We start from the raw sequence: 17706 nt of genomic DNA, 5'->3' as shown, positions 1-17706 counted from the left end.
AAAACATTTACCCAAACACCTTATGTGCATTGTTTTTTTTTTGTCTATTTTGCTCTTTTGAACTTCTTTTATCTTTGAGATTGCTTCCGCTATATTTTGGTGCCTTAAAGGAATTCTATGAGAATCCTCTCTCTTTTTTTTTTCTGCAAGAGTTATGCTAACTTAGATACATTTGAAGTGAACGAATCGCTTAAGGCTGTACGGATTTTGAGACAAAAAGTATAGCCCAGTGACAATAGCCTTCATAGCCTATGAAATACTAAACCAATCATATGAAGGTTTATATACCATTTTGGCCTAAAAAATTACTTTGCACTAAAAACCTAGTAGCGTAGAAAGTTTTTGTGGTGTAGAAATCTCCAAATCTATTTACCTAGTAGAAAAAGATTGAAAAATATACAATATTTACAATACAAACACAAAAAAAAGTCAATTCAACTAAAATGAATATAGAATGTATAAAATACTCAAGAAACAAAGCAAATGTAAGTAAGATATAGCCCAAAATATGATAAGAACTCATGTTACACCCCAAATTTGACAGATCCGAGAAGAAAGCGAATAGATGTGAAAGTTACCTATTTTGACGTGCTATTGTAATATCGTCTGCCACTTTTCAAAATTTTGGCAAGTTAAAATTCTGGCGCATAATGTATCTGCCCCGTATAGAATCTGAGGATTTCATCTCGAGATATTTCTTAGAAAAGAAGAAGTGTGCTCATGAGAGTGTGCGCCTATGAAGGGATACGCACCAAAGTTTTATATATTGAGAACCTATCAAGTGTATGAGGAAATGCAGAAGACTTAATTATCTTTAAGAGCACGCCTTATGAGAGTTACCGCCAAATGTATAGTACGCCAAGTTTGCTCGAATGTTGTGCAATGTGGGTTCTGTAACGTGGTTAGTTAGGAGTCAATTGAATAGATTGACTGATCATCTTAAAAAGTATACTTTTTAGGCATCAATAACATTTCACTATACCATCAAATTTTAAAGACATGAGATTATTATTATACACCCATCTGTATTCAACCTACTCTCTAACTCTAGTTAAAAAAGGTTAAATAACATAGAAACTTTAAAATTTACACAATTCTTGTTACTGAGGATTCAATGCAATATACTTTTTTATTTTAAAAATGTATAATATGAAATAGAAAAAATTAAAATGAAAAAATTCACTATTTAGATTTTAAAAAATGGTTGCAAAAAAAAAAACTAACTTCTAAAAGAACATGTTAAACTAAGCCTTATTGGATAATATGTTTTGATATAACAAATTAAAGTGTTTTTGAATAAAAGTAAAGTTGAGCAATTTGATAAAATCAAGTTGAAATGGTTTCAATTGAGTCAAACATTTTCAAATATGTTTTAACCATTTTCAAACAAGTTAGAATTGCTCTAAGAGAAAAAGTATCGGTACTTTTTGTCCAAGTATCGATATTTTACAAGATATCGATACCCCTCTGATAATTGATACCAAATTGACATTCTATTTCTTTCAAATCCTAGTAGGTATCAATCCGGTATCGATACTTTTCTTAGGGTATCGATATATTTCCTAAGGTATCTATTAAGTATGACTCCTATTTCAGTCAAATTTGAGAAATAATCTTTCAGTTAAACTCTATTTATTTGTTTCAATCAAACTCTGATTAATCTAGATTATTTTATTATTATTTGACCTATGAAGTTCGCCTATAAATAGGCTCTTTTACAACCTTAGAAAACACACCCATTAGAGATTAGAACTCATAACACATTTAGAGAATTTTGTGTTTACGTTTTGAGGGTTCTTTGTTTTCGGGTTTTCGGGGTTTAGTTTTTATCTCCATCTTTTGCAATCTTCGTTCTTTTGCAATTATAATAAAATTATCTTTGTCCGTGGTTTTTTATCCTCTTTGGAGGGGTTTTGCCATGTTAAATTTGTAAGTTCAATTTCTCAATTTCTTCTGCTATTTTTACTTGTTCGTTGCTTAATCAGGTCGATCCCCAACAGAATCGGTATTCCAGCTCCAACGGCCACTAAAATTTGTATTAATTACAAAAAAATTGATACTTGTTTAGTAGGTATCGATACTCGTAGCTACAGGTGAAATTAATGACCTGGTATTTCATCCCCGACGGCTATATTTACCTCCACAACAACCACAACGGTTGGAAATCAATTAGAGGCTATAAATACCATCTTCGAAAAGTCTAGCAACAAGAAAATCAATGTGAAATGCTTAAAGATAAATCAAAATAACCTAGAGCTTAATTCTTTCATACCTTTTCTTGTAGACACTTGTGAGCTTTCATTGTATTCAGTTAGCTCAAGTGTTCTTCTTTGTATTTGTGCTTAATTTGCAAACATCTTGATCTTGTGAGGATTTTTTTTTGTTTGCTTATTTGTATCTATTTTGAGAGAGGATTTATTTTTAAGGTTTGGGTAGAAACCTTAAGGGAGTTGTATTTTAAGATTTTAGGGTATAAGTCTTAAGAGAGATTGTAATGTTAAACCTTATCCTCAAAGGTTGCCAAATTAGTGAATTTAGGAAAATTCTTAGTTGTGGAAAGCTAAGGTAGTGGGGTAGGCAGTTGGGGCCGAACCACTATAAATCATTGTGTTCTTTGTTGCATAATTTTTGTTGCTTCCACCACAACTTCTCAAAGGTCGATTCAACCTCCTTATCGTTGATCTTGAGTTGATCCTTCCGAGCTAACAAAACAAAATGATTAAAATTATAGAAGAAGTAAATATGTTTGTTTATAATTTAAAAAATTAATTATTTTAAGTAATTTAATTAAGCTATATTAAGTTGGAGAAGATGGTAGATATAGATGAGTGCATAATATTACATTATTATCTTTAAAACTTGATGATGTGGTGAAATTTTATTGGTGCTTTAAAACTATGATTTTAGGATGATCCTAATATAATTTATTCCCTTAAGTTATCGTAAAATAATTCATATAATTTAGTTTTATCAATAAAAAATTAATTGAACTTTTTCGTTAACATAATTAGTTGTTGATCGGTTTGGCTATTAATGGACAAGGTTATGGTAAATAAAAGAAATGAGGAGTTAACGGTGACATGTCAAGCGAGATAAAATATTGACATGACATATAATTTAAATATGTATCTAAAGAAAATAAAAACCTAAAAATTCTAGTGAAATTTTAAAATTATTAATAGTCATTGATTATGGATGTGATTTTTTAAAATAATTTTATATTTATCATAATTTTAAAAAATCAATAAAAAGAGTTGTTATTAATCAAATAGTTGACTCTCACAACCAAAACCATCAAATGATTCATAGGAACCTCAGAACTTGACTAGATTCGAGGAACCTATCTGAACATAAAAAGTCGAATTTGATCTTCATTACCCAGTTTCCAAAAATAACTTGGTAATAGTGTCACGGGCCACAATTCAAAGTCCATGACCATTGCACAATAAATGTTCCATGGAGGTCTATATATTAAATTGGGTTCATTTAACCCACTTGAACTGGTCTGATTCGAAGAACAAGTGACGAATCCCATCTACTTGAAGCCTTTGGTGGCCTAGTGAGGCAATTATGGAAAATTAGGGCTACCTTGGTAAATGATGTGAGCATACCCAGGGCAACCCAAGATTCACTTTTCCATCCTCTCGATCCTCCTAAAGTCCTGAATATTCGATCTTGAGCTAAGCAAATGCAAGAGGATGTGACAGCGTTAACGAGTCAATTTTGGCGTGAATTCCATCCCAAAGATGAAGGACTAGCTCGAGCCCAAACTTTGAGCAATCTGTGCACCTTAGTGCAAGCCGAATTTAATTTAGTTCAGCTCACTCGAGCTCAAGTCAGCTCATTCGAGCTCAATTCAGCTCAATCTTAACCCAATGAGCTTATTTTTAGCTTTCTTTAGCTTGCATTTATTTTGCTGAAATAAACCATTTAATTTGTCTTTAGTTAAATTAGTTGTTTATTTTAAGTTAATTAATTTGTTAAAATCTGGACAAGTACTTGGGACGTTCATGCAAGAGGGGGCTGCTGAATGTTCATGCATTTGCACATTTATGGACAGAATTTAAGGAAGAACATATCTTGGGACGTTTCAGGAATGTTCCATTTATTTTCAAGATGATCATTCAAATTTTTAAGGCACTTTAAAGCTCCATTCAGCCAAAAGAGATGTAGGAACATTAAAGGGCTGCACATTCATGGAATTAAGGCTATTCTTCAAGGCTAAGTATGCATGAATGCATCAAGTGAAGAAACATGATGGTTCAGCCAATTCATGCACCATCTTCAAGCATGAACTAAAATTTTAATGATTTAGTGTGAACATTTTTATTAATTGTGTGAACACATAGATGCCGAATTTGAGTAGTCATCTTTGTGTCTATAAATAGTTTATCTTTTCTTTATAAAAGGATATTTTTAGAACTTTTGTCAAATTATTAATAGAACTTTTGTTCTTATGAGGTTTCTTCCTCTCTTATTTCGTTTGAGTCTCGAAGTGACTTATCTAGCTTGCTAGTGGCGTCAACCCGAACTCATTGAACTTATCACCAATCCGGTATGGCGTTCATCCATCTTTTTATTCCTTATGTTCTTACTTCTATATAGATAACGGGTCAAGGTCCATCTTCGACTCTTCATTTAATCCACCTTAAGCAATATAAGTCCCGGGGCAATACTTCATATAGTATTGAATCGTTCTTGACGTTTGAGTTCGTATTTCCATTCCATTTTATCTATCAACTTATAAATTATTTCTTTGTTAAACCGAACATATCAACCATCAAACCAAGCCCATCTTTTGAACCTATTTTGTTTACTTCCGCTTATAAATCAACCTAACTCCATCGATCTACAAAATTGAACGACACTTCTCGTCGACGATTGGGCAATCAAGTTAATCAACTCAATCAACCGAGCCGGATCACATCAGTAAATAGGAAAAATAATCTTAGAAGATATGTAATTTGATAAAATTTGATTTTGTAATTTAGGAGATTTTATAAATCCTTTAATTGTAGATATGCTTCGATCTCGTCCGTTGATGTAACTCAATCTATACCGTTGATTTTAGGGGAGCTCAACTATAAATAGAGAGCCTCCCCTCAGCTGTAATCATTCATTGTATCCATTATTCTTTGAGTGAAAAAATATATTGAGAGCATTTACCCAAACACCTTGTGTGCATTACTTTTTTGAGGCTATTATGCTATTTTGAGCTTTTTTTTTTGTCTTTGAGATTGCTTCCGCTATGTTTTGGTGCCTTAGAGGAATTCTATAAGAATCCTCTCTTTTTTTGTGAGAGTTGGGCTAACTTAGGAACAATTGGAGCGAAAGAATCACTTAAGGTTGCACGGATCGTGGGACAAAAATTCTAGCCCCATAACAATAGAGCTTTCATAGCCTATGAAATATTAAACCAAGCATATGAAGGTTTATATACCATTTTGGCCTAAAAAAATTACAATTAGGAAGTACTTTACACTAAAAACCTTGTAGCATAGAAATTCTTTGTGGTGTAGAAATCTCCAAATCTATTTACTTAGTAGAGAAAGATAGAAAAATATACAGTATTTACAATACAAACATAAAAAATTCAAATCAACTAAAATGAATCTAAAATATATAAAAATAATCAAGAAACTGAGCAAATGTAAGTAAGAAATAGCCCAAAATAATCATATGATGATGACTCATCAACCATTATTTAAGTCTGGAAATCACGTCACACCCCAAATTTGGCAGATCCGAGAAGAAGGTAAATAGATGTGAAGGTTACTTGTTTCAACGTGCTATTGTAGTATAGTCTACCAATTTTCAAAATTTTGGCAAGTTAAATTCTGGCGCATAATGTATCCGCTGTGTAGAATCTAAGTATTTCATCTTGGGATGTTTCTTAGAAAAGAAAGAGTACGCCCATGAGAGTGTGCACCTTTGAATGGATACACCCAGAGTTTTTTATATTAAGAACCTATCATATGTATGAGAAAGTTGTAGAAGACTTAATTATCTTTAAGAATATGTCTTATGAGAGTTATCTCTAAAGATATGGTACGCCTAATTTGCTTTAATGCTGTGCAAGGTGGGTTCTGTAACATGATTGGCTAGGAGTCAATTGAATGGATTGACTGGTCAAACAACATCTACATTAGATTCTCTTTCATATTTTTTCCCTAATTTTGTAAGGCATTTAAAAGATAATTTCTGTATACAGTCGACATTTGTTAAGATCCATTAAAAGGAACTGAGTATATATAGATGGTATGAATGGAACATCCAAATGGTTTTTCTTTTTCTGTTCCACACTCTAGTTCTTCTTCTTAAACCTAAAATATTATTTTCTTTTTCATTAAATTGGAAGCTAAGGTTTTTAGGGTAATCGGTGCATGTTTCAACCTCCTAGTAAGTTTGATAGCTCTACATGTTATGATTATGAAAAAGTAAGGATGTTAAGAAGCATAAATATAGTAGGGAGTGGATAGGAGGCTCTACATGGGGGTTATATATAATTGATATAGTTGTAAATTGTCTCTAAACGAGGTTTTAGTAGTAATCCCATGTTCTTTTAAGCATATGTTGCTGCTGGTTCGAGAATGATGATCAAATTTGGAACCCCGAGCTACAGTAAAAGTGAGTTTCAAGTGAGTCTCTAACCTGGCTCATGGATGTTAATTTATACATGGTTATTCATATGTTGATGTCTACTCTGATAGTTGATTAATGTATGTGTGTATGAAGTATCGTAAGGCTATTGCATTATGACAAATGAGGCATATGCATTGCTACATGAATAAAATGATGTGTGGTAAATACTCATGTGAAATCAGGTATGGAAGAGCATGAATTCATTAGGAGTGTGTTAATGAATCTAGATAAGTGTGTTTTTTTGGTAAGTGAGTAACACAACCATTTGTGATGCCTCCGGTAGCGCAGGTACATTGCTAACCGAACTAGAAGATCATGATATGAAAATATGTGTAAGACCAGTGGAAGAGACCCATGGCATCATATGAAAATGCGAATACTCATGGCGTTGCCTCCAGTAAGATGTAAACCGGACTAGCAGAGTACGACATGAAAATATGTACAAGACCATGTGGGAGAAACCCATGGCACCCTCTGAGGTAGTTCGCTGGGACAGTAAACATGTAATGTTCTGTAAAGCCTTTGTGACTTGTTTGGTAAAGCTTGTGTGGCATATTCTGTAAAGCCTTTGTGGCGTATTCTATGATGCCTATGTGGCGTGTTCTGTAACGCCCTTGAGGCAATTTTGGATAACTACCTTTGTGGTGAAATTAGGGTAAGTTTGGAGACTTCTTCACTAGATAAATCTATGATAGAGATCTGGATCAGTTTGAAAACATTTTTGTTTGGATAGCCTTGTGATGAAATTGAATATGACTTAAAGGAATTTCCTGAAAGAGTTCTCAACAGTATTTCTGAAGGGTGAATCCACCATAGTAGCCTGTCAGTAAAGGTAATTTGGTGTATTCATAATTATGAGTAGTCTAAGAGTTTGTCATCCGGTATCCGTCAAATCTGAGTGTTTCACGTTGTATATAAAAAGGTTATCTGAAGTATAAGTTTCCCATCAAATCAGAGCATTTTCATGATATTTAACATGGTTGTTTGGAATTTCACAGGAAGACTTAGAAGATTTCATCCACCATAATAAGTTGTGATCTAGATTGATTTAAGACATGATCTTACAGGTAATCTGGTAATTATCAATTCGGTATGAGAATCCGTTGAAGGTAGGTTTTGTATGGATATCCTTATGAGAAGTGTATTCGTTTTCTGAAAAAGAACGATATCTATATTGAGTGTTGAAGTTTGGAAGCTCAATGAGTGAACTGTGTGTAAGATGGTTGAGTATGGAAGTTGGCATATATTTATGCCCAAATTAAAGAAGTATCCATCAAAGACAGAAAGGAAACCCAAAATCTTCAAGATGAGGAATTAAAAAACAAATGTTTCAAGGCAATCTGGGATAAGGCTTACTAAGTTCGTTTGAACTTATAATTGTTTGTTTATGTTTCAGGTTTTATTTTAAAAGTGAGTACACTAGGAGGGACCAAGCCAAGATTACACCAGGGTAGCAGTTCGAGTTGTGTCATTATGCATACAGAGGGTATCGTAGGAGTATGGCGCTTAGTACACTATTGAATGAAGAGTCTGTTCTTAGAAAAGTTTTAAGTTGTGACGTCTTATGCTACTTTTGAAATTCTAATGTATTTTTAAATATTTTCTTTATTTAATCTTTTGTTTTGAAGATAGTTAATAAAATAATAAGAAGTATATTTTAAAATGGCTATATACCAGTTGTAAAGTTTTTGCTAATTGTTTATGTATTGTGTCATCTAATATCTAGATCGGTGTTTCGAGTCGGGTAGAGGTGTTATAGTTTAATTGGCATCAAAGCTTCGGGTTTAGCTGACCCTCTAAAAGTTAAGTGAGAGTCAACCCTGTATGCATAATACGCTAGATCTGGCTTAGTCGCTTAAGTAAGTAAACATTTTTATTTATGACGAATACTTTGTTATATTGTTGATACTGTGGTAAAGAAGACAATTGAGAAGGAAAATGATAACTCTATTGATAAAAGATAATGAGGATATTACAAGAGAAACAGAAAGATTAAGTACAAAGAAAAACAAAACAAAATTTTTGGTTCCCTTCCTTAGCGAGCTAGTTAGTAGGTTCGGTGGGGACTTCTTCTGTTTGGAGGCACTCTCTAGGGGCTTGCTCTAGGTCTATCAAGCCTTTTAAGTCCTCTTCCTCATCTTCTATTTCAAGTTCAGTGGGAATGAAAAAGTCAGTTGATTGCTTCCATTCTCTTTGGAAATTTTCCCAATCCTCGCCTTCAGGGTCGTAAATGTTTAAGTTTAAGGACTCGGTAGAGGCCTTTTGAAGATAGTTAAAATTTACCTGACTCGGGTTTAGGATAAACAAGATTGAAAGATAAGTTTACCGGGTAAATCTTAATTTATCTTGGTCAAGAAAGTGAGGCTGAGAGGTAAGTGTATATTGGTCGATTAGTTAATTAGTTAGAGGCTGAGAGGTAATAACTGGTTAATTAATAGCTAACTTGATAAAACCCAAATTCTGAAGTTAATTAGGATCACTGAAGTGATTTGATCTCTTGTCTTTCTTATTGTATTTATTTCGGTTGGTAATTGGTTGATTTTTAGTTTAAATAATTTATACGTTAATTTGATTAATTGATGTTAATTTGATTTTTCATAATATAGTTTTAAGTTGGTATTGTTTAGACTTATTAGTGTAGAGAATTAATTTTGACTCGCATACTTGCAAAAACCACTGCTTAAAATTTATTATCTTTTTGCTTCAATATTTTCAGGCCAGACGTTCGTACGTCTAGCGATAGTCAGAAGAAAACGAGTGTATATCTCAACAATAAGTCATTCTATTTTCTCAAACTGTCTGTTAGCCTACCATTGTTGTAGTTGGTCTCTGGCTTTGGCAAATGGGGTTCGAAATTGAGCTTGAATGGAGTTATAAACTTCAACATCTATTGTTTAGATACCAAAATCTAGAATGGGAATTGTAAAAGGGCTACTTGGGCGTAGGATAATGGTTACGGTCTAGTTGTCAAAAATAGGTGAGGAAGGTGGGACAAAGGGGAGGTCACCAACAATAACAACTATTACACTTTCAGAGGGGGTTAAATCATCACTATCATCATTTTTGTCCATAGAGGGATCAAAATCTTTTTCCATTTCTTGAAGAGGTGGCACCCAAACTTGAACCGAAGTGAAAACCTGCTTCATTTGGAAAATAGATAGAAAGAGTTAGTATGAATCCTGGCTGGTGAATTGAGGTCCATGTAGGTGGATTTTTTTGTGCCCTTGGCCCTAGAAACTCTGATGCAACCTCTAAAATGAATTTGGTTTGCATCTACTTCAATTTCATAGCCTAAATCTCTCAGATTTCATCCATCTACTCATTTAACATGTACTCGACATCTTGTAAGCCACTTAGGCAATTGTTGCACATGTGCCCAATCATTCCACAATTGATGCATGTATCACGTGATTACATGCAAGTATGCACGGTCGTACAAGTAATAAGTAGTAAGTAAAGATATTGCCTCCACAAGGACAGTTGTGTAAATTATTTGCAAAGTTAATTATAAACAATTTGGAAGAAATTAAGTAAAGAAAAATATTGTCGATGAAGTCGAAAATAATGTTGAGGATGTAGTCAGATTTCAAATATTCACAAAATAAAACAACATACCTTGTAGAAAATAATCACAACAGAAAGATTAAACATAAGATTTAATAAAACACAACATGAATAAACTAGAATAAATATTTAACTTAACAAGAGTTCATTGGCAATCATAAAAGGAATATCACGAAGGATCGTGACAATATGAAAAATTAGTAAACCAAATTTCAATTAAGGCATGGGCTTTTCTTGAAGTCCTATTATGTCCCTAAGTTATTATGCATATGTCTATGTCAAAACTATTATAGTATGCCCAAAAACCAATCATGAGATAATTGTAATTACATACTTGTTTTACCTTGTTTATTAATATAAGGCATTGTCATAATTATTTCAGTTTCTTTTTCGTGTATATAAATAAATTGACTTGTAATAAAGTCCTAAGAAATATATGATTATTCTTAAAAGGTCATTAGTCAAGTATTATTGTGGGCTTGGACAACAATAATGCATTAAGACTAATGTGTAGTTGATTGATGACAAAGTGTTGGTGTTGGCATTGTCATAGGGATGTCAAAACCAATACATGAGTATGTGTTAGAGAACAATATATTGGATTGACCCGCTAGGAGTATGTTTCTTGGATTATTATGTAATAGGCACAACATTACTCATAGTGGTAACTATGTATAAGAATTCTCAGACTTGAGATCATCATTATCCTAACATCATGAGTCGTATATTTTGATATAGTCAAACGTCTTCTATAACAGGTTCTACTGAAAAAAAAGATGTTGGATATGCCACAATCTATGTAGTGGGATATAGTTGATCAATATAGGATTTGTCCCTCCTACATAATGGGAGTAATATCTTAGGCTACTTGATTGAATGAGACTAGAAATGCATGGCCATGCTCGAATAAGTTGATATGAGATATCATAATTATTTGTTTATTGTAGCCTACTCGAGATATTAAGAAATATGAGATTGGATTATGCAAGTGTGATTGTTCCATGACTTGTATCCAATCTAGATATAAAGGTTTATCACAGAAAGGTTATGTCAAATTAGGACTTCTTGTAATTTAGGTAGCAATGATGCATTGCTAGATGCCACTCACTTCTTGTATTATTAGAAAGGTTCTAGTATTATTACTAACATTACAAGAACCTACAGGGTCACACCCTATGGTTAAAACGAACAAAATCCAAACATAGTTGGTATTGTGGTTAGCTGTCATATGAATTAAATTAATTATTGAATTAAATTAATTTGATAGTTAAATATTAAATGAATTAAATGTATAAGTTTTTTGTACACAAATAGAGAACATAGTTAAAATTAATATATGGATTTGATTCATATAAATTTTTAACAGAATATAGTTTACCAAATTATTATAATAATTTATTATAATTATGATTTTGGTCAAACATTGAAATATGGTAGTTATAATTATTTTAAGAAAAATATAATATTTTAATACTTTCCATATGTTCTCTTAAGGATTATTCTGTTTTCGATATATGGATACCAAAAATCTTGAATTAGGAAAAGTGTGTTTTAAAAGAAAATAAGAAAAAAGTCTAGCAGTCATGTTGGGAGATTTTCTCTGGAAAAGTTCAAGGAGAGTTTTTCTTATTCGTTTTAATATCGAGTGGGCTACATAAAGGTTAGAACGTTTTTTTTGTGACTTGGAATCGACATCGAATCAACAACATCCTTTCACCGATTTTTCAGTTAAAATGGTATGTCTTCAATCTTATTACAAGTCGTTTCATTTCTTGTACACGGATCCATGGTTGAGGATCACCGGAATATTTTTTTTCTCTGCGCCATGGGGCGTACCGGTGGTCCCAATTAAAAATTAACCTAGAAATCACCCTTTCAAGCATTTATACAATTTATGCATACAACAATCATCTTTCGATATCGACTTGATATGCACCATTTAGGTCTTTTGTCTATTAAACATTACCTCTTCTCAGATTAAACATTTAATTCGTTAACTTGCAAATGTTGGTCATACATTTACAAGTATTAACATGAATTAAACCTAAATAATGAAACAATCATTTGCACAAAATACTCAAAATACAAAAACCTATTAACTCAAATCATGATTCATACTTATTCTAAATAAACAAAATTATCTAAATAAACAAAATTAAGTCATGCATTATTAAATTGAAAACATAAAGATGAGATACAAACTTATCTTTCAACATAGAAAACATCAATTAATAATAAAAAGAAAGGGAAACAGAGTAGTCGAGGGGGGTTATCCACGACCAATTCACAATAAGAAAAGAAAATAGTTGAATTGCAGATGGTTATCCGTAACTGCTCCTTATGGAATACCATGGTAGCCCTCTTCCTTATCTTTATATTAAATTACCAAAATACTCTCAAGTCATCTCTCTCTGATTTCTCTTATATTTAGCAAGTGAATTGTCTTACTTTGTGGCAAACGAGTGTTTAGCAAGCCATGAGAAAGATAAGAACACTCAAAGGATGTTTCCTGAAAACTGGTGTGTGTTTATGAATGAAATGAAGCATCTTTTTATAGCCTTTTAGCCCCCAGCGTCCCTTTCTATTTTTAGCAAAGGAATCATTGATTTCCTCCCCCCTTGGTGTCGTTCCTTGATGTGAGGAAGAGTGGGTGGAGACTTGCTAATTTTAGAGAGGAGGTTGAATTATTTTTCTCTTTGAATGGTAAAAGGGAGGTGATTTTGACTGTTTTTTTTAGCAGATAAGTGGATGGTTTTGAGGCTTGATTTAATAGGAATTTTTTTGATTTTATTTGATGGAGATTAGGGTCAAATTTGCTATTTTTGGGAGATAAGTAGTCGGTATGGAGTATTAATTTTAGCAGTGGGTGTCGCCATTTTATTTCTTGGAAAAGTGGGTAAATGAAATGGTTTTGGGCCTTCAATTAGACAATATTGGGCCACCATGTAATTAAATCTAGAACAAAGTTGTTTTGAAGCCTACATAATTGCCTATTAGATTTTCCATCCTGTACCTGTTTAAGATCCGAATACATCCAAAATTCTGCCATCCTTTCCCTTAGCCCAATTACCGCTAAAAAATAATAAAATAACATGCATTTAATATAAATTTTACAAACTTAACACAATACCATGGAAATTATAAAATATCACAAAATTGAGTATAAAATTGTTATTTATTTATTCGAAATTAGCATAAATTGTACATAAAAGAGTGCTGAAATATCTATATATTTTAGAGTTTACAATGCATACTTACAAACATGTTCATTCTTGAAGTGGACCCATTGTTGAACACCATCATCTCACTGGATGGTACATCCATCTATCAGGGGGTGCCAGAGATTGATTTCTACTCTAACTCTCAGGAAAAAAATGTTTCGAGGAGTCTTATCATGCTCATCAACTTGCACGAGTCTTCTAGTGATTCAACCAAATTTGATGGCACAAAGGATTTAAGGTACTCCAAGGGGAAGCCCTAGATTTGGATCCAAACTAGCAAGGAAGTAAAGAGTTCTCTAGTGGGAGTGGTGTTAGAGGACTATTTGGCCACCATTAGCCCTTCTCCAGATTTGTTGTAGGTTTGTCATGTAGTCGAATCTTAGGAAAAAGAAGTCCCCACTATTAGAGTCAACATGCACTCTGCCTCGTACATTACATACCCTGTTGATGATTCCTTCTAGCAGATGATGGTTAAAACATCTATAATCATGCATGCAACCAATAAGGTAGTGGCTCCATTGCGCTCTACTTACATCAAGTTCTTGCTAGTTGAAAGATATGATTGGGCCTCTTCTGAGAGCGACATTTGCATGAAGATGTATTTCTGCTTGGATAGTGTGCTGCATGTTAGAATTATCTGTAGAGGAGGTTCTAGACGATGCACTATCAGGTCCTCGATAGGGTTGTAAATGAACCGAGTTTGAATGAACAAACCTCTATTCATGTTCATTTTTATATTTTTAAACTTGTTCGTGCTTAGTTTGTATTCGTTAAGAATTTCAAATTTTTATTCATGTTCGTTTGTTTAATGTTCAAGAACATGTTCATTTAACTTAATCGAACATGTTCACGAACATTAAACGAATATGTTCACGAACACTAAATGAACATGTTCATGAACATATAGTTGAACATGTTCACGAACAATGTTAATAAATAATAAACAAATAAACAATAAATAAATACATATGCACACATATATTGTTTTGATATAAAATAGTCAAATATAAATATTAATAATTGTTAGGGATCGATCCGATTAAGCAACAAGTAAAAAATAGCGGAAGAAATTGAGAAATTGAACACACAAATTTGACATGGAAAAACCCCTCCAAAGAGGATAAAAAATCACGGGTAAAGATAATTTTACTATAATGGCAAAAGAACGAATAGTACAAAAGATGGAGATAAAAACTAAACCCTGAAAACCTGAAAATAAAGAATCCTCAAAACGAAAACACAAAATTCTCTAAACGTGTTATGAGTTCTAATCTCTAATGAGTATATTTTCTAAGATTGTAAAATAGCCTATTTATAGGTTAAATTCATAGGTCAAATAATAATAAAATAATCTAGACCAATCAGAGTTTAATTGAAACAAATAAACAAAGTTTAAGTAAAAGATTATTTCTCAAATTTGACTGAAATAGGAGTCATACTTAACAAATCTCCACAATGGCTCATATTTCCACAACGCTATCTTTGCCAAAGCTCGCAACTGGCCTATCTTGAACTATGTAGGGAATTAATTGAATCGAATTTGTGCTTAGAAACTGGAAGACTTCTAGCCTTCGACTTGTACACTGCCAAATAAAAACTAACCCGGGTTTGATTTTCACGAACACAGTGCCCTAACTTTTCAAAACCTGCATCCAAAAGAGAACTTCTCTTTAACAAAATGGTCATACATTTTTCCCTCCTATGACTAAGTTGCCTCCACTCCAAACAAGTTGACTTTGACTCCGTAACGGACGAGGGACGTCTGATTTCACCGATCACTATAGAACCTTCCAGAATATAATGACTACTGGTTCTTTTACCTTTTAACAAAACGAGAGCTCCATGAGATACTTTAATGCCGCTCGACTTGATGTTGATTATTCATCCTTTCAACTCTAAAATACTCAAGGAGATGAGATTCTTTCGTAAATTAGGTACATACCTAACATCTGAGAGTGTGCTAATCGTCCCATCGTGTATCATAATTTTAACAGTACCAATACCAATTACCTTACTGGATAAATCATTTCTCATGCACACCACTCTACCTTCAATCGAACTGTATGTGGAAAACCATTCTCTATTAGGACACATGTAGAAAGAACATCCCGAATCTAGGATCCACTTAGACGTAAGCTTGGAGTTATTGCTCGTTGACACTAACAAGAAATCATCACTACTTTCATCGGCTAAATTAGCACCAGCTACATCTTCATCATTACTCTCAGCAGCTCTTTTATTTCACAGTTTATAATAAGCTTTGATATGACCTAACTTTTTACAATAGTGACACCTTTTGTCTCGCTTCTTTGATGCTACCAAAATGGAAGCTTGCTTATCTGCTTTGCTATCCGAACCAAACTCATTATCAAGTTTGTCTCTACTCAACAAATGACCTTTCACATCTTCGAACGAGAAATTATCTCTGCCATAAATCAGGGTCTCCTTGAAAGACTTGTATGAAGGGGTAAAGAGCACAATAATAACGTAGCCTGATCTTCATCATCAATCTGAACATCGACGTTCTTTAAATCATTTAAAAGAGTAATAATTTGACTGATGTGATCTCTAAGAAACTCACATTCGTTCATGCAAAACGTAGATAGACATTGTTTGAACACTAAACGGTTAGCTAGGGAGTTAGTCGCATAAAGAGTTTCTAACCTTTTCCACAAGGCAGATGAGATATTCTCCATTAATACCTCCTACAATACCGTATTCGTGATGCACAACTGGATTGCAGACAGGGCCTCTTCATCAAGCTCTTCCCATTTTGTTTGATTTAGATTCTCAGGCTTTTTCTTGATAATAACCTTTTTCAGACCGGTTTGAACTAGAATTGCCATTATCCGAATTTGCCATAGATTGAAATTTGTGACACCATAGAACTTCTCAATTTCAAACCTTGTTGCTACCATCTCTGAACAGCCTGATCTACAAAAATTGAACTAGCTTTGATACCACTTGTTGGGGATCAACTTGATTAAGCAACAAGTAAAAAATAACGGAAGAAATTGAGAACTTGAACACACAAATTTAACGTGAAAAAACCCCTCGAAAGAGGATAAAAACCACGAGCAAAAATAATTTTATTATAATGGCAAAAGAATGATGAGTACAGAAAATGGAGATAAAAACTAAACCCTGAAAACTCGAAAATAAAGAACCCTCAAAACGAAAACACAAAATTCTCTAAATGTGCTACGAGTCGTAATCTCTAATGGGTGTATTTTCTATGGTTGTAAAATAACCTATTTATATGCTAAATTCATAGGTCAAATAATAAAATAATCTAGACTAATCAGAGTTTAATTGAAACAAATAAACGGAGTTTAACTAGAAGATTATTTCTCAAATTTGACTGAAATAGGAGTCATACTTAACAATAATTATATTATAAATGAAAAAAATAAACACCAAAATAATTTTATTAATATATACTAATGGAATTTTTATAAGAAAATATCATTAATAAATAAACGAGTCAATAAATGAGTTTATAAACGAGCCAATAAATGAGCTTAAAACGAACCGAACACACCTCTTTTCGTGTTCGTTCGTTTATTAAATGAACATAAATTTTGTTCATACTTGTTTATTTAGCTTAATAAATGAATATAAACGAACGTTATATGAACGATTTACGAATAGTTCATCGAACGTTTTATTCATTTACACCCCTAGTCCTTGATAAGGGATCTATCCATGCAAGTTTGAGGGGGATATAACTTGAAGGAAGATTCACGAATAAGGAAGGAAGAAAGAGTGGGGGAGAAGCCAAAAGAGGGGGTTGAGAAATTGAACTAAAGAAGTTAGTTTTCTAGCGTTTTATGTATCATTTTGTCATGATGGCTTAGGAAAACCCAAATGACGAGAAAAAGAAAGAGTAGAGAAACAAATGGAGGAGATGAAACAAAAAATTGTGATAGGGGGTAGAGTTATGATTAGATTAAAGGGAGAAGGGGAGATAAAAGGACGGGGGTGAGAGGCAATAATGAGGGGGGAAGTGTCGGAAAAGAATCACAGAAGGAGAAGTAGAGATTAGGTGGAGAAGAGTAGATACAAAAGAGAAAAATGGTTGCGAAGAGGATGATTGGGGAAGGGGGAGGAGTAAATGCAGAAAACTAATGCAATGTTAGGGAAGAAAGAAACGAAAGAGATTATCAGACGAAAAAACACCAAAGAGTCTAATCTGCACTGACGATTTAGGAAAGAGCCTTAAGGGATTGACTCTTCTAAAAGGTTATTATAGAGAGACAGAAAAACTTTTGTATTACCT

The sequence above is a fragment of the Gossypium raimondii genome, chromosome 4 (genome assembly GCF_025698545.1).
Source record: "Gossypium raimondii isolate GPD5lz chromosome 4, ASM2569854v1, whole genome shotgun sequence".
NCBI classification, from domain to species: Eukaryota; Viridiplantae; Streptophyta; class Magnoliopsida; order Malvales; family Malvaceae; genus Gossypium; species Gossypium raimondii.
Note: the sequence above shows the minus strand (reverse complement) of the source record.